Source organism: Ambystoma mexicanum, chromosome 7p, assembly GCF_040938575.1.
Source record: "Ambystoma mexicanum isolate Mex_15411 chromosome 7p, UKY_AmexF1_1, whole genome shotgun sequence".
NCBI classification, from domain to species: Eukaryota; Metazoa; Chordata; class Amphibia; order Caudata; family Ambystomatidae; genus Ambystoma; species Ambystoma mexicanum.
The window spans coordinates 70,427,746-70,451,438 of NC_090939.1; positions in this window are offsets into that span (position 1 = coordinate 70,427,746).

Here is a 23,693-nt window from a genome sequence, read left to right on the forward strand (position 1 = left end):
GCGATCAGATGGGACATGTTTAAAGCATCCCCCAAGTAGCTTCTGATTGAAAAGGCAATCAAGTTGCCCGGGTGAAAAAAATCATAGTATTGGACGAGGAGGCACTACCTAAAACTATATCAGTGCTAGAAAAGCTAGATAAGGAGAGGGAGCAAGCAAGGGGTTCTGTCAATTACAACTAGCCCAGAAACAACTCAAATACTGCGAATGAACCTAACAGATTATTGGCTTTCCAACTAGATGCCGGGATTAAGGCCAACCAAGTTGCCCAGCTCCAATATGAATCGGAGGCTCAATTCATTTGGGAGAGATCTAAGTTAAGGTTGTTTCAGGACTTTTATTCAGCCTTTTATAAGATTGAAGGTGGCAAACCATGGGCGGTGCAGGCTTGTTTGGATAAAGTAGAGGTCTTGGAAAAGCTCCTCAGGATGCAGAAGAACCGACCACTAAAGCCAAACTAGCTAATGTGATCATGTGTCAAGTTGAATAAAGCTCCAGGCTCGGTCAGCAAAATCCATTCTTTTAATTATATTTCAACAATAGTTTACTGGATCTCCTGCTGACTTTAGTTAATGACATGCCTCCGCCCTTTCTCTGGGAGAAGCGATGATTGGTGTGATACCCAATGAAGGAAAGGTCCTCTTTTTTGATCTTTCTATAGATCTATAGCACTCCACAACATTGGTGATAAGGTGCATGGAACTGGCCCTGCAAATAGATTGCACTCTCTAATTACTTCACTGATAGAAGAGAGACAAGCCGGTTGTATTCCGAGGAGACACGCTGCAGATAATGTCCAAAAGTGTGCGAACACTGATACCATTCTTATTTTCTATGAACCTGAGTCTCTTCTCATCTCTGCCTCGGATAAAAGCTGTCAGGAAGTTTTCTCCTTTGTGGATGGTGGCATATTATTTTTATTGCATGGGGATACGATTGACTGAAAGGTCGATGGGCCTTTACGTGTATAACATTGCTCTACTATTTGTTAAGATACAACAGGAGTTGCGACTGTGGAAACGACTTGCAGCCTTGTGGCCTGGGTGAATTGTTTTATTTGAAATGAGCATTCTACCGAATACCTTTCAAACAATGCCAATCCCAATTCAGAGGAGGGCCTTCCTCCTCTGCCAGAAGATGCATGTTCGCTGGAGGGAATCGGGACCGCGAGTAGCCAGAAGAGTTATATTTCTGTCTGTTCTGGTGGGGGCCTTGCTTGCACTGATTTTGTGAAGTACTTAGAAGCTACGCAATTATCAGTGAGTTGTTGAACCCTTGCACGGGTAAGCAATAAAAAAATGGAGGATGCCAAAATGGAAACCCCACAGATGGCAGAATCTGGATGCCTCCAAAAGACAGGTCTTTGGCGATGTACGAGCTTCCCTCAATTAGGGCTACGATAAAAATATGGAGCAGACTGTCCATCAGAGGGTCTTTAACCTCCTTCACTAGCCCTATTTCTCCCACACATGGCTACCCACTTTTTACACCAACATATAAAATCAGGAATTGTAATAGTTGGCGACAGGGTGGCTGTGAATGTTTGCAGGCTCTGAAATGTAATCATTCACACAGTGTTAAAACCTCCTTTGGCTTGAGGGGAGGGGACAGCACCACTATTTCCAAATGAGGCCCTGGATATACATAACAGTAACAATAAATTAGCGGTGTCCAGTTCAAGTTTCGAAAAAATAAAGGATCCAATTACCTGGTTCGTGCAAGTGCAGTAATAAAAGTGCAGGGGGTGGAGGGACAGGGCAAAGGGATGGGATAGGGGGAAGAGGAAGAGGTGCAGGAGCAGGGGGGCCCAGGGGCTTGGCAAGTGCTAAGGGAACCAGGGGTAGGGATCCACTAGTGTGGGGATGGGGGGACCAGACTCAAAAGGCTAGTCAGGGAAGGGTGCCCAAGAGCAAGTGCTGGTAAGGGGTGAAGGGGAAAACTGGTTGAAGGGGGCCTGGCCGTAGAAAGACTCATCAGGGACACAGGCAACCAGTTGCAAGGCAGGTGGATCTTAGCAAGGGAGAGGGAGAGGGAAGGAGGAGGGGAAAATGAAGGTCTTGAGAAGCTTCAGAAACTTAGGGAGATCCGGTTCAAGTCAGAGAGGGCCAGGGAGAGATCTACTCCCCACTCTGCTTTAAGAAATGTGTAATCTGCTGAGAGTTGGAGCTAGAGGACCGAAGGACTCTACCAGGGAGGTATTTAAGGAGAGAAAATCCGATGTAGCGAGTTCCCAGACTCCAGAAAGCCTTGAGAATGATGCAGAGGGTCTTGCATTTGATCCTTGCCACCACTGGGAGCCAATGGAGAGTTTTTGGGCTGGACAGATGCAGTCCCTGTGCTTGAGGCCAAGGATAAGTCTTGCAGTCCTATTCTGGACTAGTTGAAGAGGGCAGAGGGAGAAAAGAGGTAGATTAAGGAAGAAGATGTTGCAGTAATCCAGCCTGAAGAGAACCAGAGCAATGGAGAAATTGAGTTTCTGGGGGAAGGTGAGGAAAGGGAGAATGCCTCTGAGGAGGAGGAGCTGAAAGTGGGCCTTTTTGGCCAGGTCAGCGATATGAGGAGAAAAGGAGAGAGAGGAGTCCAAGATGATGTCCAGGTTTTTTGCCTCACATGAGGGTGAGGGGAGGGGGCCCAAGGAGGGCAGCCAGAGTGTTGGAGGGAAGGATGGTGCAGGATTCCTAATGAGAACGATCTCAGTCTTGTTGGCATTAAGGCAGAGATTGTCAGCAGCATACCATGCTTGAATAGCAGTCAAACTGTCAGGAATGAAAGAGGAGGTAAAGGAGGGAAGCCATCAGTGTAACACTGTAAATGAGGAGAGAAGGTTGAGATCAAGTAGATCAGAGGGGCAAGGTGAACATTGAAAAGCCACGGCGAGAGGATAGAGCGCCGAGGGACGCCGCAAGTGGAGAGTGTGGTAGAGTAGAGAAAAGGGCCCAGTTGCACTTGGGAGGGCCAATTCAAAAGGAAAGAAATCAGCCAATCCAGTGCCAGATTCGTGATGCCCAGGATATCATAAAGCTGATTTATGAGGGTGGAATGATTGACCGTGTCAAAGGCAGAAGACAGATTAAGGAGCATAAGAACAGAAGGAGAGTTAGAGTCAAGGTTTGAGAGCAAGTCATCAGAGGTGTTCAGGAGAACAGTTTCCATGCCTCTGGCTGCTTTAAAGCTCATGTAGACAGCCAATAGATTCATGTAGACAGCCAATAGATTCAGTGTGATGGATCAATTGGGAGATGACCAACTTCTCCAAGAGTTTGCCCAAGAAGGGGGTTGTCCTTGATTGTTCTGGAGGAGCAGGGAAGCACCTGCTTGGAGGAGACTTTCATAGAGCAAACTGTTCTGGTGACCTTCTCCGGTGCTATGGGTGAGAAGAGGAGAGTAGGGGGGAGGAGAAAAGGGGGGCAAGGGAGGCCTGCGCGCAGGCAGAGGAGGGAGGGGAGTAGAGGAAAGAGAGGACAGGATGTCCTGAGTTTTGGTTGTGAAATGGGAGGCCAGAGCTGTGCAGAGGGCCTGGGAGGGAAGAGGAGAAGTGGAGACTGCAGTAGGATTGACAAGTTCCTTACAGAGTTTGCAACATTCAGCCATGTTGTTTGTGGCCCCAAAGATGCAGGCTTGGATGCTGGCCTTTTTCCTGGAGTGGATGGAGAGTCTGTATTGCCTCTGGAGCTGGTGACAGGCCATTTTTTCAGAGGATGTGCTAGAAGTCAACCACTTCGGTCCCGCAACTCTGCACTTGCGTTTAAGCGAGGCTAGGGCGGAATCATACCAACTATCGCACTTGGAAGCAGGCTTCATGCGGATCCTCATGGCAGGGGCAAGGATGTCAAGGGTGTTGGAGATGGGGAGATGAAGGTTAGCAAGAGCCGAGTCTGTGTGGGAGTCATTAGCAGGAGTGGGTGGGGGGAATGAAGGAGGTGGCAAAAGCAGCTACTGACACTCGCTTCATCAGTTGAATGACAGAGAAGGAGACTGGCAGTGGGGGCAGAGGCTTAGCTGGGGTGCCTAGGAGCCCCAGATGGGCATGATCATACCCGGACAGAGGAGCATGGTCATACCCAGACAGAGGAGTGGTGAGGGGGTTATACAGTGAGATATCATCTGAGATGAACGCATCCAAATTGTGTCCGGCTGAGTGGGTAGCGCCAGACAATGGTGAGGGAGAGAGTGTCACAGCGGTTGCGTACAAGTAAGGTGGCAGCATCAGGAGAGTCAACATGAATACTGAAGTCTCCAAGGAGGAGAAGCTTAGAGGTAGAAGTCAGAAGAGAATAGGCGAGGTCAGCCCACTCAGAGAGGAAGAGGGAGATCGGCCAGGGGTCCTATAGATGGTAGAGAGAGTGAGCGAGAGGGTAGGAGAGACGCAAAGCTTGCAGGCAAGACATTCAAGGGAGGAGTAGTTTTGAGTGGGTATTATAGAGGCAGGTTCCCAATCAGGGAAGACAAGGGCCACTCCACCTCCAGACCGGTTAGACCTGGGCTTGAATAGGATCTTGTAGCCCTCATGAAGGAGAGTGCAAAAAGCAGTGACAGAGCTGGCAGTGAACCATGCCTCGGTGAGGGGGAGGACGTTGAGGTCAAAGTCTTGAAGGAGGTGACATATGTCAGAGGAATGTTTGACAGCAGAGCGAGAATTGAGGGTAGCTAAGTGAAGCAGGTTGCCACATTTAAAGGTTTTCTGATCCGGGGTGCAGGGACGAGGTACTACTGCTGGGGGCAAGGAAGCCAGAGGGGTGATGGACAGAGGAGTGAAAGGAGAAGGGAGTAAGTTAATGAAAGATGGAAGGCGCCTTTCAAGAACGAGAATGTTGGGCTGAGAGCCATGGGGCATGATAGTGCCATTCAGGTAGGCATTAATGATACACCTGGAAGATGAGAAGTGTGCCAGGAGAACTTCCCATCTGGTGCCACCATGAATGGGCGAGGAAGAAAAAAGAAAGAGGACAGCAACCATATGGGGAGTCCTTAGGTCTGGAGAGGGGACAGTAAAGAGGATATCAGTGATAGTCTGTCTGGAGGAAGCATTGACGTAGGTGTCAGAATTGGGCAATCCTGGGTTACAGATCAGGAGTACTTCTTAAATGTTTTCCGTCCAGGCTTTGAGAGAGTGGTAGGGAAGTTGATAGAGTAGCAGTTACAGTAGATAGGGGAGATGGAGAGAACCATTGTTTGGGGGGTGTGGGGGTAGAGAGTAGTAAAAAGGGAATACACAATGCACGAGGAACTCACCAGGTGGCCTAGCAGCAGGTGAACAAGTCAAATGCAGCAAATGAAACAGTCAAAAGATAATGAGGGATTGGGCATGGGTAATAAAATGGAGCAGGGAGCACGAGCATTTCAACATTCAGATATGGAGGTGGAGCCATTAAAGTGAGCAACCAGAAAGGACAATCTGGGTCAAGAAAAAGGAATAGCAATTGACACAACAGTATTTGAAAAAGTACACTGATTTGAATTTCTCAATGAGGCGAAAGAGCATAACATTAGCGCAAATCGAGGGTTTAGAGCAACAGGATGTGATTATCCGGAGCACGGTCAGTGTGCCCATGTATAATGTGCTCATTACATAGTTATAACTTTAAAGGCTTGCATTTGGGCTAATTTGCTTACCCACAATGCTCATGCGGCTCTGAACTGGAGGTGAACTTGTAGTGATGGATTTCAGGTGGCGCTGTGGCATGTATGACGTGTCTCAAAAAGGTTATACTTAACTGCCCCAACTCAGTGCCGTCAAATCAAACCTCCACACTGACACGCTTGACCCCGCCCCGCCCCCACTCCGGTCTTCCCACAATTGTAAATTACTGTATATTCACAAACATAAATCAAACCGAAAATAAACAGTTATACTTCTCCATTATACATATCCTGATTAAAATCATTAAGAAAATGGCATAACTGTGCTTACTGGCAGCATCTCGGAAAACGTTTAAATAAGAGAGAAAGCATTCTCTATCATGGGATTCCTAATATTTATAAACGATTAACAAAATAGACACTGCAACCCGTACCAATGGAAGGTGGCGACCCCAGGAAAAACTGGGAAAAGAAAAAATAACACAATACAGCAATCAATTATTTACAACCAGAGTCCCAAGAGCAGTTCCCCTCCCTTGTGCATCTAGTCTGGCAACAGAGTCTGGGGGGCAGGAATGTCTAACAGTGCGATGGACTGGTTTCCATACAGATGTTTTGCACAGTTCAGAAAGAATGCATTTCTTGGGAGAGCAATTTGAACCACCTTAACTCTCGTAGAGGGAAACTTTAGCTGGTCTGAAATAGATGTCTTAGGTTTCTGGGAGCACATCATGATGTTGGCAAAGCATTAATCTAGATATTAACAGTTCTGAGGTGTGTGGCAAGTTTAAAACCTTTCCTACACTTACAAAGATTGGATTTTATATTTTAATGTTACTGGCGCTTTTGGGGTAGCAAGACGGGGTCCCTTTAAATCTATATAAAATGAAAGAGCCTGTCTGGAAATGACAAGGACTAAGGAAGAACACTGCAAAAGGAAATTGATCGACTCATATGGAAAGCCATCCAAAAAACACTGCTGAACAGACCAGGCAGTGCTTCCTTGGGGCAATCAATAGTGCAGAATAATGTCAAAGGTGCACGGTGAGGCAGAGCATGCGCGTGGCTTATTCCCCTGGTAAATATCATTTCCACTTGGACAGACACATTATAAGATGGAAAAGCCAATTTGAGCATTATCTTCAAACAGAGGCCCATTGCTTACCTGAAACCGTGTGCAGTTTCCTCGAACCAGAAGGTTGCACAACTAGTGAGTATATATATTTTTAAAACCTCTTAAAAAAAGTAAAATTCTCTGGGGGAGTCTTTCCTACAGACAGTAATGTTGGATAAATGGATTTTTTCTATAAGGAAAATCCCTTAACAGGAAATTAGTCCAATAATGAAGAAACAGTACTACCATCACGGCTTATCGGTAATGATTGAACTGCAACAGTTTCGACTGCTTCACTTGCACCATAGCAAGCCTCTTCATCAGGCAAGAATACACCACTGTGATTAGGAAATGCTCACCTTTGGAACTGCACCAGATTAAGAACTTTTCCTGGGTGATAAATTGCCACAGTAATGTATGCATGTCCTTGTGGATGGATAGAGGTGTCCGGCACTGTTTGTTTTGTACTGCTAGACAGAACAGTTTAGGAATTTGGCAACTACATTCCCAGTGCTCACAGAGAGTAAATATAAAGTCATGGGGCCTCATTACAACAAGTGTGGTAGAGTGATAACGGCGCCGGTAGAGCTCTACCTCCTCATTACGAGGTCTGTTCACGGGTGCCGCTAAGGACGCCTGGTCAGACCAGACGTCCTTAGCGGCACCCGCTAGCAGACCAGGATGCTAAGAACAGGCCCGTCATTAACGGGCCCGTTGTTAGCATCCTCCCCATTCCCATTGAGCCCTGTGGGGGCTCAAATGGGAATGGGGATGTACCGGGTCCGGGTCCCGTGAATGGGAATTACTGGGCCCGCCAAAGCCGCTAAAAACAGCATGGCTACCTCCAAACTCGTAATGAGGCCCATGATGTTTCTTCCTTTCTGACTCTTGCACTCTCTTTCGTTTTGGCAGAACATCGCCTTCCTTGACTAGCTTCTTGTTGAGGGGTTATGGCTGGCCATGAACAGGCTGATTGACATTGAGGAATTTAAGAATCATTAGAACCTAGGCCGGGGGGGGGGCGAAGCCATTCAGATTCTGTAGAACACGGGCTGAAATCTCTGATCTCAGCCCATGTTGTACGGAATTTGCTGCGTGCCTCCATTTATTTTTATTTTTTAAATATACCCCAAACCCCTCTCCCTCCATTTACCTTCTGGCAGCACTGGCCACTGCCCGCAGCTGCCCCCCGCCGTCCTGAGCGCTCCCGTTGGCTGCCATGTAAAGGTAAGAGGGGTTCCGGATGGAGCCCTGCCTTCCCGTTCCATAGTGGCCATCTTGGGAAGGGATATGTGTGGCATCCCGTTGAATGAGGAAATCTCTTTTTTTTATCACCCCCGGTTTGCCACTTTGGTAACCCGGGGAGCTAATGGCCTTAACACCCGACCGGGCCCAACGGATAGGGTGTTCACGCCACATTAGTGAGATGGCCGGCTTGCTGTAAGAAATGGAAGGCCCTACTCAGCGATCGGTACTGTGCGTACCTTGGATCCTCTGTACATTCCATCATGCAGGTGGGCTCCTCTGTACGGCACGGCTGCATGGTTCTGTTTTGAAGGATTCTATGCTGATTTCTTGTGGCCAGTTCTCCATCATGTTAATTATTCTCCTTGCAGCTCGGTGCTGGGTGCATTTGACTATTACTATGGAGTAGGTTCTAAATTATCTGGTGCTGACTATTTCAACCACCCTTCTTGGATCCGCCATTTGCAAAGTTTGTAGTTTAAATACATATGGTGATTAAATACAGTCATTGGGCTTCATTATAAGTATAGCGGTCTGGAAATAAGGGTGCTGGTAGAAACGTACCGCCTCCCTTTCCGGACCGCCATACTACAACGATGCCAGTAGGGGTCACTGATCAACCGGCAGGCCTGACCTGCTGGGTTTTCAGACCCCTACCAGCATGGTTGTCACGGAAGCACTGGCACTGTTAGCAAAGGTGCCATTGCATCCGTGTCCCCAATTTCCATTGGAAATGGGGATTTACCGTTAGCGCCGCCCTATCAGGCAGCGGTAAGGGTGTTACAGGATTGCCGGTAAAACCCACCAGTAGACAGCGGGTTACCGCAATGAGCCCCATTGTATACTTATCTGCAAAACTGTCTCCAATGGGACGTGCCTAATTGTTGTTACCCCACCAGTTCTATACATGTAATGCATTGCACAACATTGTCCACAACACACACAACAATAGCCCATCCTTAGAAATGTCAGTATGCTTCCATGCAAGCCAGCCAAGTTGCCATTTATCATGGCCATCAACCTTTTTGCTTGGCGTGGCAGACAGCAATGCAAGCACTGTATTAAGAATACAGACACACAGTTTTACTGCGCCGTCATTAATTACCCCATTATGATACAAACAAAGACAATGGGACTCATTACGGGTCTCGCAGTAACCATGCCAGTGATACCGGCGTATTGCCGCCAGACCGTGATGATTTACCAGCACCTGACTTCCCGTTAACACCGGGGGATTACAAGCCCGGCACCCGAGAAAGTCAGGCGCCGGTAAATTGTAAGTCCCCATTCCCATAGAGTTCCATGGGACTCTATGGGAGTGGGGACCACAGAAGCACCTGCGCCGTTAATAACGGCGCCGGTGCTTCTGTGAAAACTCTGCAGGTGAGTGCCGTTCCGCCCGGCAAGTCTGAGCTGCCTGCCGGGATGGCACCTGGCTGCATAGTTGTAGTGTGCCGGTCTGGAACAACGGTGCCGGTAAGCTTACCGGCACCATTGTTTCAGGACCAGTACACCTATGATGAGGCCCAAAGTCCTGTGCATGAAACCAGAACCAGATCTGTTGCTTCAGCAAAGTGAAAACTGGAGAGAATGTAAGTGTTGGTTTGGAGTTTGGTGTTTGGGTTGGGTATTGTTTACTGCTACACTTGCACACCTGAGGCTGCCTAGAAAAACAGAGTTGCCGGTTGCATAAGGTGAAAGGGACAATATAGAATAGTACATTTGCTTAAATTGCAGCTTTACAGGTTGTGATAAAATACCATGTACAGTTGTTTCATGTGGAAATATATAGAACATGGTGCTGGTGGATGCAGTCAAGTAAACACTGTACAGCATATTTCCATTCACCTGCTATACCCATCACATGATCTGCTTTGGCCCACATTCACCTGCTGTTCCCATCACATTATCTGCTTTGGGCCACATTCACCTGCTGTAACCATCACATTATCTGCTTTGGCCCACATTCACCTGCTGTACCCATCACATTATCTGCTTTGGCCCACATTCACCTGCTGTAACCATCACATTATCTGCTTTGGCCCACATTCACCTGCTGTACCCAACACATTATCTGCTTTGGGCCACATTCACCTGCTGTACCCATCACATTATCTGCGTTGGCCCACATTCGCAAGCTGTAACAATCACATTATCTGCTTTGTCCCATATTCACCTGCTGTACCCATCACATTATCTGCTTTGGGCCACATTCGCAAGCTGTAACAATCACATTATCTGCTTTGGCCCATATTCACCTGCTGTACCCATCACATTATCTGCTTTGGGCCACATTCACCTGCTGTACCCATCACATTATCTGCTTTGGCCCACATTCGCAAGCTGTAACAATCACATTATCTGCTTTGGCCCATATTCACCTGCTGTACCCATCACATTATCTGCTTTGGGCCACATTCACCTGCTGTAACCATCACATTATCTGCTTTGGCCCACATTCACCTGCTGTACCCATCACATTATCTGCTTTGGGCCACATTCACCTGCTGTACCCATCACATTATCTGCTTTGGCCCACATTCGCAAGCTGTAACAATCACATTATCTGCTTTGGCCCATATTCACCTGCTGTACCCATCACATTATCTGCTTTGGGCCACATTCACCTGCTGTAACCATCACATTATCTGCTTTGGCCCACATTCACCTGCTGTAACCATCACATTATCTGCTTTGGCCCACATTCACCTGCTGTAACCATCACATTATCTGCTTTGGCCCATTTTCACCTGCTGTACCCATCACATTATCTGCTTTGGGCCACATTCACCTGCTGTAACCATCACATTATCTGCTTTGGCCCATATTCACCTGCTGTACCCATCACATTATCTGCTTTGGGCCACATTCACCTGCTGTAACCATCACATTATCTGCTTTGGGCCACATTCACCTGCTGTAACCATCACATTATCTGCTTTGGCCCACATTCACCTGCTGTAACCATCACATTATCTGCTTTGGCCCATTTTCACTGCTGTACCCTTCACACTATCTGCTTTGTCTCATTTTCACTGCTGTACATCTTGTCACCAATGCCAGTGAGAAGCAACACTGACGCTCAGCAGGTGAAGGAAGTGAAGGAACATAACATTTTCTTAGCTGTACTGTCGATTATCTTGCCTGACATTTCGCTGATATTTTGTTTTGAGTGTTTGTGATTTTCTACTATGACACCTAAAGCCAGCAAGACTTCATTGTCAGTTCTGCCCCTCTACCATATGGATTTTAGAGAAGAATAACCGATTATAAACCAACCAAAAGTAGATACGGCTTCATGTGAACATCTCTAAAATTTGGCAGGTTGCAATAATAATGCATAAGGAGATTGTGCACGCTGCACTATATGAGGATTATATTTTAACTTTGGGGCTTTTAGCACACATGAGACAAGGAATCTACAGTACCAGCACAGGTGCTGTGTCATGATGTAGGATCATCCTAAGTATGTGAATGACACAGCAGTTATGAAGAGACAATGAGTAAATGTGGCCTGTACACCACCAGAGTAGTTCTACATGAAGCCCATAGAGATGCTATGGGCAGAGATGAAAGGGTAGCTGAAATGTTTAATACCATCACCAGGATCCTCACCAGAGCCCAGGTTTAGGGTCCAATTTAGCTTCTGATAAAAGCAGAACATAGCTTCCCTATTTTATTTTTGTTGAGGCGATATTAACCGAGGCGGCGGGCTGACCCTGTTGGTAATGGCCCGATGCCCAAGTTAAGGGCCCGAGCAAAGCGAGTGTCCCATAACGAGGGCGGCGGTGCTGTTACCGACAGGGTCGGCCCCCTGCTGAAGTTAATAATGCCATTAGCACCCGTGTAGTTTTCCTACACGGATGCTAATGTTGTTTTTAAAATAAAAATATGTAAACGTACTTTTATGTTGCAGATCGGTTCCGGCAGTGCTGTCAGGGGAAGTCCATTTTCCATGTTGATGACGGTGACGTCAGACTTCCCGAAGAGCAGCACTGCTGGTGCTGAGACACACCACACAGGCACGGTTTCTTTTTCTTTTCCTTTTGGGAAAAAGGACACCATTAGCACCTGTGTAGGGAAACTGACAGGGTAATTCATAGAATTTCGCACAAAAGTGGCGCACGCGGCTGGGGCACAGTGTCCCCGTGCGATACACTGCGCAGCCGCGTGCGAAACAATCCGTTTAATCGCACAGCGTATTCATGGATTTTAGCCTCCAAAACCAGCCGTGGTGCAGAGTGGCGCAGCGACCCTGCAGCAGCACCAGTTACGCCCCCAAGAACGCCCTCGCGCAAGGAAAAGCCATCAAAATTCCCAACTCATCGCAAATGTCTGCGCTAACCCTGGACCAGTTCACAGGGCTGCCAAACAGCAAACGCCAAGCGGGGAACGTGTATTTCAGTGGTTCGCGGGAAGTTTCACACGCGAATGTCCTGGGTACGTGTACATCAGGGGTGCGCGTGAAGTAATACACGCGAATCCATCAGGGCACGTGTATTCCAGGGGTGCGCGGGAAGTATCACATGCAAATTCAGCAGGGTACATGTATTTCCGGGGTGCGCGGAAAGTATCACATGCGATTCCATCAGAGCACGTGTATTTCAGGGGTGCGCGGGGAGTACTACACGTGAATTGGCCGTGTGGGTCCTCCCAGGTGTTCCCTCTACACCCTCCACGGCCCCTGCAGGCAGCCCACACCACAGGGGACTACCCTGCACCCCTGCTCATGTCCCGCAGGCAGCCCATCCACCATGGGCATGCCCCCCAGCCAACCCACATGTCACCTTGCACCACTGATCAACACCGCATGTCTCCCAGCACCCTCACCCCCCAGCACTGTGGGGCACCCTCCACCAGGCCCCCACTTATGTCTCCCAGCACCCCCACCACCCCGCAGTGCAGGGCACCCTCCACCAGGCCCCACTCATGTCCAACTCATGTCCCCCTGCACCCCAACCCCCCTGCATCCAGGGCCACCCTCCACCAGGCCCCCACACATGTCCAACTCATGTCCCCCTGCACCCCCACCCCCCCAGCATCCAGGGGCACCCTCCACCAGGCCCCCACTCCTGTCTCCCTGCACCCCCACCCCCCAGCATCCAGGGGCACCCTCCACCAGGCCCCCACTCCTGTCTCACACCCAGCTCACCCACCAGCAGTGCGATTCGCCTGGGTATGTGTATTTCAGGGGTGCGCGTGTAGTCTAACACGCGAATTCATCAGGGTATGTGTATTATGGGTCCGTGTGAACTTCCACACGCGATTTCCCTGGGTACGTGTATTTCGGGGTGCGCGGGAAGTTCCACACGTGATTTCCCTGTGTACGTGTATTTCGGGGTGCGCGGGAAGTTCCACACACGATTTCAGCAGGGTACGTGTATTCCAAGGTGCGCGGGAAATTGCACAGGCGATTGTCCGTGGTGCGTGTATTTCTGGTTGCGCGTGAAGTTTCACACGCGATTTCAGCAGGGTACGTGTATTCCAAGGTGCGCGGGAAGTTCCACACGCGATTGTCTGTGGTGCGTATATATTTCTGGTTGCGTGAAGTTTCACACGTGATTTCAGCAGGGTACGTGTATTCCAAGGTGCGCAGGAAATTCCACACGCGAATCCAGCAGCCTACGTGTATTCCGGGGGTGCCGTGGAGTCCTACACGTGAATCGGCCGTGTGGGTCCTCCCAGCTGTTCACTCTACACCCTCCATGGCCCCTGCAGGCGGCCCACACCACAGGGGACTACCCTTCACATGTCCCGCAGGCAGCCCATCCACCATGGGCATGCCCCCCAGCCAACCCACATGTCCCCCTGCACCCCCACCCCCCAGCACTGTGGGGCACCCTCCACCAGGCCCCCACTCATGTCCAACTCATGTCCCCCTGCACCCCCATCCCCCAGCACTGTGGGGCACCCTCCACCAGGCCCCCACTCATGTCCAACTCATGTCCCCCTGCACCCCTACCCCCCAGCACTGTGGGGCACACTCCACCAGGCCCCACTCATGTCCAACTCATGTCCCCCTGCACCCCCACCCCCCTGCATCCAGGGGCACCCTCCACCAGGCCCCACTCATGTCCAACTCATGTCCCCCTGCACCCCCACCCCCCAGCACTGTGGGGCAACCGCTGCCACACGGAAGACACGTCCCGTCCTGGGTCCTCCTGCCCTCCGGCCGATGCCTGCCCCTCCGAGGTCGAAGGCCGCGAGCCATCATGGCTCCCACCTCGTTGCTGCTGCTGCTGTGCCTGTGCCCGTGCCCTGGCTCCTGCTGCCTGCACATCCTCCACCGGCTGGGGTGCAGTCGTTGATGTGGCCACCCCTGCTGGACGTCCGACTCCCGATTGTGGCAGGGATGCCTCCTCCACCAGCCTGGCCGCACTGTCAGAGGCAGCTCCACAGGGCACCCAGGTGACAAATGGGTGGGAAGATGGCACGGAGGACGACTGGCGCATAGGGTGTTCAGGTGAGGAGGGGGTCGGAGCAAGCTGCAGCAAACGGAGGAATCCGGCCTGGGTGACCTGTCCCAGTAGGCCGACGCGGTCAACGAGCCATTCGAGATGACGTGCAGTCTCCTCATGAAAAGACTGTAGGTCACCTCGCCTGGCCCGTTGACGCAACGCCACACCAGTAGGGACAGGCTAAACCCGTACCTGGATACCCACGTCTGCAGGCAGAGGAAGACCAGTTGTTGTGAGCTCATCCCCTGCCTGAAAACGGTCTGGACGTAGGCATCCCTGCTGGTGCAAGATGATGCAGTGACAGGATCAGGGACAGGATTGCACACAGGCACCTCCGCGGCGGCCTGTGCTACCTCCTGTCCCTGGTCCTGCACTGCACCACTAGCACAAGTGGAATCCCCACCTCCAGACCCCGTCTCTGTCGCTTGCACGGCCTCCTCCTCCACCAAACCCCCCACCAACCTGGATGACTCTGTGCCATCTTCCCCCGTTGGGCCCTGTGGGGTCCCAGCTGCCCCTTCTGCTGCCGAGGAGTCCAACTCCGACCTCCGCCTTTTGGACTTCCCCCCGGCAGCTGCGGCCTGGGACGCGGCACCGGACTCCTCACTCCCGACGAGATCACAACCTGGGAGGGGAGCCGGGCCTTGCGTCTCCGGCTGGCGGTGCGATCCCCGCCGCTGTGCTCCACAGCACCTTCTCTGCCCTCTTCATCAGTTGACGCTGCAGACAGGGAGAAATAAAACACAGGCATCAGGGCACTGTACAATGGACACATACACACATGACAGTTGTGCATGAGTGGCTTTGGCAAACCTCAGACATGGCATCACAATCACCAACACACATTTCATTTCAACTCGCACACATGAGCCATACCACAGCCATATCGCTACAGCCAGCACCACCCATACACATACAACAGCATGAGCAGGCAAAGGTGAGCCAGACATCACATGCAACACAGGGAGTGCACTACACATGCACACACACCAACACACTTGCATACATGTGTACACCTCTGCCAACTGTCGCAGTGTTCAGATTGGCATCCATGTCACATCTGCCAATCAGGCTTCCACATCCCGCTGTCACATGCATCCATGTTGCATCACTGTTGCACCCTTGTCAAATACACACACATGCACATGTACACAGTGCTGATACATGCAGCTGAAAACAACATCCATGTGTGACATCACGAACATGCCTACTTACATACACATTCATCCAAACATGTGTGCCCACACAACTGCATTTGGCATGCAAGCCTACACACACAAGCACCATCCATGTCTCACACATGACAGCCCTCGCATGTGTTAGCCTCATGGCCCTGTAGACCCCCCCCATACCTGGCCCCATAAAAACACATGTGCAACCTGCACACTACTGGCACATCACCACACGCACAGCTCACAATCATGATGCATGTACACTTACCGCTTGACTCCAGACGGGTCTGCCTCTCAAGGAGCTGGACGTGGAGCGCTGGGGATATGCGTTCCTGGACCCTCATCTGATCGTCCGACAAGTGGCCCCGGCGCCCCTTAGCATCCGCTGCCTTCAAGAGGCGCCGGGCCTTGTTGAGGGCCCTGGACCTGAAGTCCTCCCAGCGCTTCTTAACATGATGGAATAGTCGGACTGCCACACCCTCCGCGTTGATGGCAGTCACGATGTCCGTCCAGATCCGAGTCCGTCCTTCCTTGTCAGCGCGCAAACTTCCGAAGAGGGCATCATACTGCCCCAGGACTTGCTCCACCAGGACACCAACTTCGGTGGCAGTGAAGCTGGTGCCCCTCTGCCTCTCTGTCCGGGGGTTGTCAGTGGTGCCAGATGTTGCAGTGCCCGACATGACAACACCAGAGGCAGGAGTGGGTGGGCAACTGGGTCCTGGGGCTGGTCTGTGGAGCGATGGAATCTCAGTCGGGAGTCTTCGGTTCCAGCAGGGGTGGTCACAGCAACAGCACCCCTGGCTGATGTGCAGGCAGCAAATGGCAGGGCACGTGGGCAGCAGGCAATCAGGCAGCAGATGATGACAGGTGGGAGCATGCTCGGGGCTCTGGGGGGCAGTAATTCGGCCTTCTGGGCAGGAGCGTGGTCTTCTGTGTGCTTACACGTGGCCAGCTTGAAACGGAGTGATTTGGCACGTGAAAATCCAGCACGTCTGTGGGTAATTCGAGGAAAGGGCCTTAGCGCGTAAGTGCGTCAGCACACGTACGTGAATTCATTGGCCCAAAGGCCACCAGCGCGTATGCGCGTCTGCGACATGCGTGCATGGGCGTTTCCCTGTACACGGGTGCATGTTACACGTCCAATGACTGCACGTCAGAGTGTCAGCTCGTGTAATTGGAGGATGGGGCCTTAGTGCGTACACGCGGAAGTGACGCTGGACGTGTGGGCATGTTTAAAAGGTACGTGTAGAACGCCATTTCCTTGTATGTGCTTTTCGTGGAGAGCGAGTGGGTGAAATCTGTACTTCTTGTCGGTTCACACGCGATTTACTTCACGCCGTTCCAAGTTCGTACTCCCTGTTACCTCTGACAGCTTTTTCTCTTCTTGTCTCTTTCCTGGGCCTGTTTCCTCAAACAGCGTATTTGTCACGCGTTATTTCCTGGCAGACGGTGAGTCGCGCACGTATTTGACATCTGTGCTTGCCCCGTGTGTTGCCTACCCCTTCAGAGGTCAGTCTAGGCTCCGTGTGACACGCATACGTTCATTTTTGTGTTTCTGAGTGCCACAGCGTAGTGCAGGTTTATTTTTCCACGCACATGGTCTAGGAGGGGTTGCGTGCACATTATCTCCCTTTTTCGGGGTGCCTGTGCGTTGCGTGACCCGTCATCTTCCCCCAGGGGTCACATACAGCCTTGCTAGAGCACTAGGGTACGAATTCCATCGAGTACCCTACCCCTTTAACTCCCAATTGCCCAGGACAATAGTTTACTGCAGCTCCCATACGCACAACAACATCAGTGCCATGGTTGGGAGGCGAGCACGCAGTAAGGGTGGGTAAGGTGGGCGAGCCACAAGAGGTGGCCGTGGTGGATACGGTAGGGGACGTGGCCTTGACTTGCAGGGTGCCTCTAGCCCCCCATGTGTGGGTGACCAGTCAGGGACACCCATGCCCCCCCCTGGTTGAGGGTAATGTGGCTGACACCATCCCTGCTCAGCCCTTGTTGGACCAGCCCATTGTGGCACCAGACCTGGCACAGGGTGACTCCATGGCTGACTTCCAGGTCAGCAGGTCTAGGCCACATGTGACGGTGCACGTTGGTGTCACCAGCCCACGTGGATCAGGGGCAGCTATGTCATCTGCTGCCCCGAGTAGGCAGGGTGGGGAGGCTGCAGGGGCAGCTGTGCCTCCATCCACCCCAGCTCTGAGTCTCCCAGCCAGGACAGTGTCGGTCCTAGTCCATCCTGCTGACATTCCCCCTGACTACATCACACTTCAGCTAATGCCTGCACCAAGTCCCATGGTGAGTGTTCATTCCCACACTCCTAGTCCACAGTCCACCGGGGCTCCTGCCCCTAGTGCCCAGAGCGGCGTAGGACACTCAGTATCACCACCACCTTCCAAGCGGAAGAGGAAGAGTTCTCGTCCAGTACAGGCTGATGCCCCAGACACGGCTACACAGTCCGGCCCACCAAGGAAGCCCAGCTTCAATCAGGCCGAACTTGATGCACTTGTGGAGTATGTGTCCTCACATGACAGCGAAATGGTGATTACTGCAGGATGCAAGACCACACCTGCACAACGTCAGGCACACTGGCAGATCATCGGGGAACTCATAAGTGCCCTTGGATTCGTGAGGCGCACAGCTAATGATTGCTACAAGCGCTGGAATGACCTGAAGCGCAGGGCAAAGAAAAAGCTGGCCTCAAGTCATGCCGCAACTCTAGTGACTGGAGGTGGGTCTCCAGCAGAGGACATAGAACTCACTCCACATGAGTATGTTGCTGGGACCTACGTCACGGAGGAACAGATCCAAGGCGTGGGAGACCTGCCAGATTACGAGGCATTGTCCGGTGAGTGCACATGCATGTGTGTGTCATCCATGTGCATGGTGTGTGTGAGTGCTTCTGATTGAGTGCCAGGTGAGGGGGTGTGTGCCTGAGTGGTTTGGGTCACCCATGTGCTTCATCCAATACATTCTGCGCACCAGGATTTGGGTGTTGCAGTATCCCTTCTGGCAACAGTAGACATTCAGCCCAACCTCACGCCAGTTGCCCTTGAAGTGTCATCTTGCCACAACATAGTTGCATATTCTGTGTTCATTCAGGCTGATTGTCTGCATTCCACCACTTTCAGTAGGCATTTCTCAGTCCTATTGTCACATGTGTGACATGGCTAGGGTACATGCCGTATGTGTGATGGCATGTGTCATGTTTGTGTATTGGACATGCCAATCACAGGCCAATGTGTGATGGCACTGCTAGCCAGCATGCATCAAATGTGTTGGTCTTCCATCTTGGTGTCATCAATTTGTGCCATTTGCCTCCCCTTCACACGCAGTGACAGTGCATGCATGGGAGGGTTATAGTCATGTGGGACATGTGTCAATGAAGTACTGTTTCTGTTGCTTCTCAGCCCTAATTGTGTGCCATGGTGCTAAGGCCTGTTCTCATTTCTTTTCTTTCATGTCTTTGCAGGGGATGACACACTTGATACTGCTGGGGTTGTGGAGATGGTCCAGACCCAGGAGGGGTCTCAGGCCCGACCGGGCACCAGTGAGGGAGGTGGTGTGGTGGTGGTTGAGAACCCACACTTGCTGCAGACCATCATATCAAGTGGTGTCTCTGGGTGCACCTCTCCCGAGCTCTATTCAGTTGTCGATTCGGATGATGAGACCTACGTGCCGTCGCAGGTAAGAGTTTCTGGGAGGGATTCTGTACTGTCCAACCCACCTGCACCAGGGGTAGAACCCTCAATGGGGATGTCAGTGTTGGTAGGTCCGCCTTTGTTGGTTACGGATGCAGGGTCACACTCCGCTACATCTGATCCTGTTCCTGGGCCAGCAGATCAGAGGGGGAATGCAGTCCTGCAGCCTCAGGCAGTGCTGGCACAGCAAGGCGCAGTTCGCCTTGCCCCAGACAGGTGTGGTGCCTGCCGACGCAGTGGCCGTATGCCACCTGGCAATACCGCATGGGAGCAATCCATATACGGTATGGCAAACCAACAGTGTGCATCAACTGAGATGATGGCTCAGGCCATGGATAGGGTGGCCACTTCCATTGTCCCCCAAGAAAGGCTGATTGAACAAATACAGCAGGCAACAGACTCCATTAGCCAGTCACACAGGGAGGACATGTTGGCGTCCAACAGGGACAGGCGGGCGGCACTGGAGACTCTGCGGGAAGCCATTTCTATTGAGTCCCAGGGCCACAGGGAAGCCCTGAGAGTGGAACTCCGTCAGCTCAGGGTAACTCTGGTTGAGCTTGAGGCTTCAGCTAACACGAGGACAGAACAGCAGCTGGAGCGGCTCACACGTACGCTCTCAGCTGAGATGCAGGCAACTAGGGAGGAGGTCCGGGCATCCCGTGAGTTGTTGCATGGGGACATCCGCACAATTATCCTCCAGAACCAGACCTTCCACACCTGCATGCTTGCAGCCATGGAGGACCAGACTAGGGCTTTGCGTGGGCTGCCTCCCATAGTGCCACCACCTCCTGATGCAGCTGCAGAGGGTGAGGAGAGCGACAGCAGCGGTTCTCCCACAATAGGGTAGCCGTGCAGGCCATGAGCCCATGGAGATGTTTTTTTTTTCGCAAGATCCACACAGGTGGGGTTTGGTGTGCACCCTGTCCTCGGACCTCCTGGGTGGCCTCCCCCACCCCCCCGGGCCCATTCATGGCCATTTATTATTTTTGAATTTTGATTTTTGTTTTTGGATTTTGGATTTTGGATTTTTTGGACAGTGTGTTGCCTTGTGTGGCTCCCGTGGGCATACGCTGTATTGTGGCTGGGCACATGCAGGCTTGTCCTGAATTTGGGTCAGATGCTTGGGTTTGTGTGACACACACCCCTCCTGCTTCCCGTTTCCATGGGCTTGCAAAGGGTGTGCCCAAGTGACATTGACTTACACGGTGACGTTGGACTCCCATTTGATGTGTGGGCAGTCTGTAGTCAATACTGTGTATACATTCCTAGTGCATATTGTTGTTGTATTCTACACTGCATGGTGTATTTATATGTGCCTCTGCATCCATCTCATCCTCCTAATTTGCAGGTCCATTTCTCATGTCTTCACAAGGCGGTCTACTTTGGAAATGGAGTCCATGTTGTAAGCAGTGCACCTACACTTTTGCGTGGTGCTAACACTGTACAGTTGGAAGTGTTCGAAGTGCTGGCATTATCAGGTAGTAAGGCTACCAATTTTTTAAGTCCGTACTGTCATGTTTATGGTAGGTTGGAGGTTGTGTAGGTGATTAGTATTATTGGTAAGTATTTGGTAATGTGTGTTGTTGGTCCTGCATTACTGTGAGCATTTCATGTGTGTCCAGTTTCCATTAGGGACACTGTAGTTTGTGACACTTGGGTCATGTTGTGGGGATTAATTTGTTTGCTCTCACATAGCATGACATGCCATGGTGTGTTGTGTGGCTGTGCCGGGGAGGGGTTGGGTGACATGGCACTGTTATCATGTTGTATTTTGCAAGTGGGTATTCATTTTTGCTGCATGGAAGTGTGTCTTTTGATGACACTGCATTGGTGGTGTTTGTGTAGATAGGGATGCACACATTGTGACACTTCCAGATGAACAATCTCAGGCTGCTATGGTTCTGACAGTTGACTGTCCCTTAATTCAGCATAATTGTCAGATTGAGTCATCATTGATTGTCAGATGGTATGTGCCAGGGCTGTGTGCACTCCACAGGGGTGTGATTTCTATGTGAAGTAATTAGCCACCAGCTGCGTACGGGCTGTCTCACCCCGTGCCCTTTCCCCTCCCATGCGCAGCGGGCATGCATGTGGTTGGGGATGTGGGGGCACCACCATGTCCACAGCCAGGCCCCGGCATGTTGCAACATTGTGCAGGACACATGCTGCCACTATGATCTTGCACACCACTGGGGGAGCGTATAACAGCTGCCCGCCAGAACAGTCCAGGGAGCGAAAGTGTGACTTGAGCACTCCGAATGTGCCCTCCACTATGCCCCGTGTTGTAATATGGGCTGTGTTGTATCTTACCTCTAGAGGCGTGTTGGGGATCATTAGTGGGGTATTGACATTACTCTGTATCTGTCATGCATGCATGTGCTGTGGCATTTATACTCACCAAGCAGCCATGCATCGCCATGCCGCCCAGCTTCCATGTCCCGGTTTAGGGTTGACATCCTGTAAATGAAGCTGTCGTGGGTGGACCCTGGATAGTTGGCATATACTGAGGTGATGATTCCCTTGGAATCACATACTACCTGGACGTTGATGGAATGCCAGTGCTTGCTGTTTCTATAGATGTGCTCAGATGCCCTGGGGGGGACGTTAAGCCACATGGGTACAATCAATGGCACCTAGCACTTTGGGGAATTGTGCCACCCTGTAGAAATCCTGGCTGACAGCCTGCCTTTCTGCAGGTGTTCTGGGCAGGTATATGTGCCTGCGGACTGATGGGCGTGCAGTGATGATGGCCAACACCTGGTGTAGGCACCGTGACTGCGTGGCCTGTGACACCCCCCCCACTATGGCACTTGTCTGCTGAAATGATCCGGTAGCCAAGAAGTGCAGTACATTGAGGACCTTCTCCAGGGGGCTGAGTGCTTGGGAGCACAGGGTGGGTGATGTGAGGTCATCCTCCCACTCACTGACCAGGTCGAGTATTATGTGTGGTGGAAACCTGTACCTCCCATACACCTGGTCATCAGGCATACCAAATAGGCTGGTTCTGGGTGTGAAGATTCTGGCCCTGACTATCCTTCTCCTCCTCCTGCGGTATCCCACAGTCACTGCTTCTAGGAACAGTATATTCATCCTGGCGTCTGAGCTTGTTTGTTGTTTGCGCACTCTTTTATGCTGCGCGGGACGTGCGCCTGCTTCATGCTGGCGTACGTGTTTCCGGATTGGACCTTTTTTTTTTTGCGCGTTGTAGGCGACCGTGTAAATCTTCCCGCCCACCCCAGGAATACACGTAGCACGCTCTCCCAGGCCCAGTCACGAGTAAATATTCCCGCCCACCCCTGAAATACACGTACCCTGCAAATTCGCGTGTGAAACTTCCCGCGCACCCCGAAATACACGTACCCAGGGCAATCGCGTGTGGAACTTCCCGCGAACCATGTAATACACGTACCCTGCTGGTATCGCCTGTGGAAGTTCACGCAGACCCATAATACACGTACCCTGATGAAATCCCGTGTAAGACTACCCGCGCACCCCTGTAATACACGTACCCTGGCAAATCGCAATGCTGGGGGGTGGGGGGTGGGAGACATGAGTTGGACATGAGTGGGGGCCTGGTGGAGGGTGCCCTACAATGCTGGGGGGTGGGAGTGCAGGGGACATGAGTTGGACATGAGTGGGGGCCTGGTGGAAGGGGCCCCTGAATGCAGGGGGGTGCAGGGGAACATGAGTTGGACATGAGTGGGGCCTGGTGGAGGGTGCCCCTGGATGCAGGGGGGTGGGGGTGCAGGGGGACATGAGTTGGACATGAGTGGGGGCCTGGTGGAGGGTGCCCCTGACTGCTGGTGGGTGGGGGTGCAGGGGGACATGAGTGGGGGCCTGGTGGAGGATGCCCCTGGATGCAGGGGGGTGGGAGTGCAGGGGGACATGAGTTGGACATGAGTGGGGGCCTGGTGGAGGGTGCCCCTGGATGCAGGGGGGTGGGAGTGCAGGGGGACACGAGTTGGACATGGGTGGGGCCTGGTGGAGGGTGACCCTGGATGCAGGGGGGTGGGGGTGCAGGGGGACATGAGTTGGACAGGAGTGGGGGCCTGGTGGAGGGTACCCTACAGTGCTGGGGGGTGGGGGTGGAGGGGGGCATGAGTTGGACATGAGTGGGGGCCTGGTGGAGGGTGTCCCTGGATGCTGGGGGGTGGGGGTGCTGGGAGACATGAGTGGGGACCTGGTGGAGGGTGCCCTACAGTGCTGGGGGGTGGGGGGTGCAGGGGGACAGGAGTGGGGGCCTGGTGGAGGGTGGCCTGCACTGCTGGGGGGTGGGGGTGCAGGGAGACAGGAGTGGGGGCATGGTGGAGGGAGCCACTAGATGCAGGGGAGTGGGGGTGCAGGGGGACAGGAGTGGGGGCCTGGTGGAGGGTGCCCTACAGTGCTGGGGGGTGTGGGTGCTGGGAGACAGGAGTGGGGG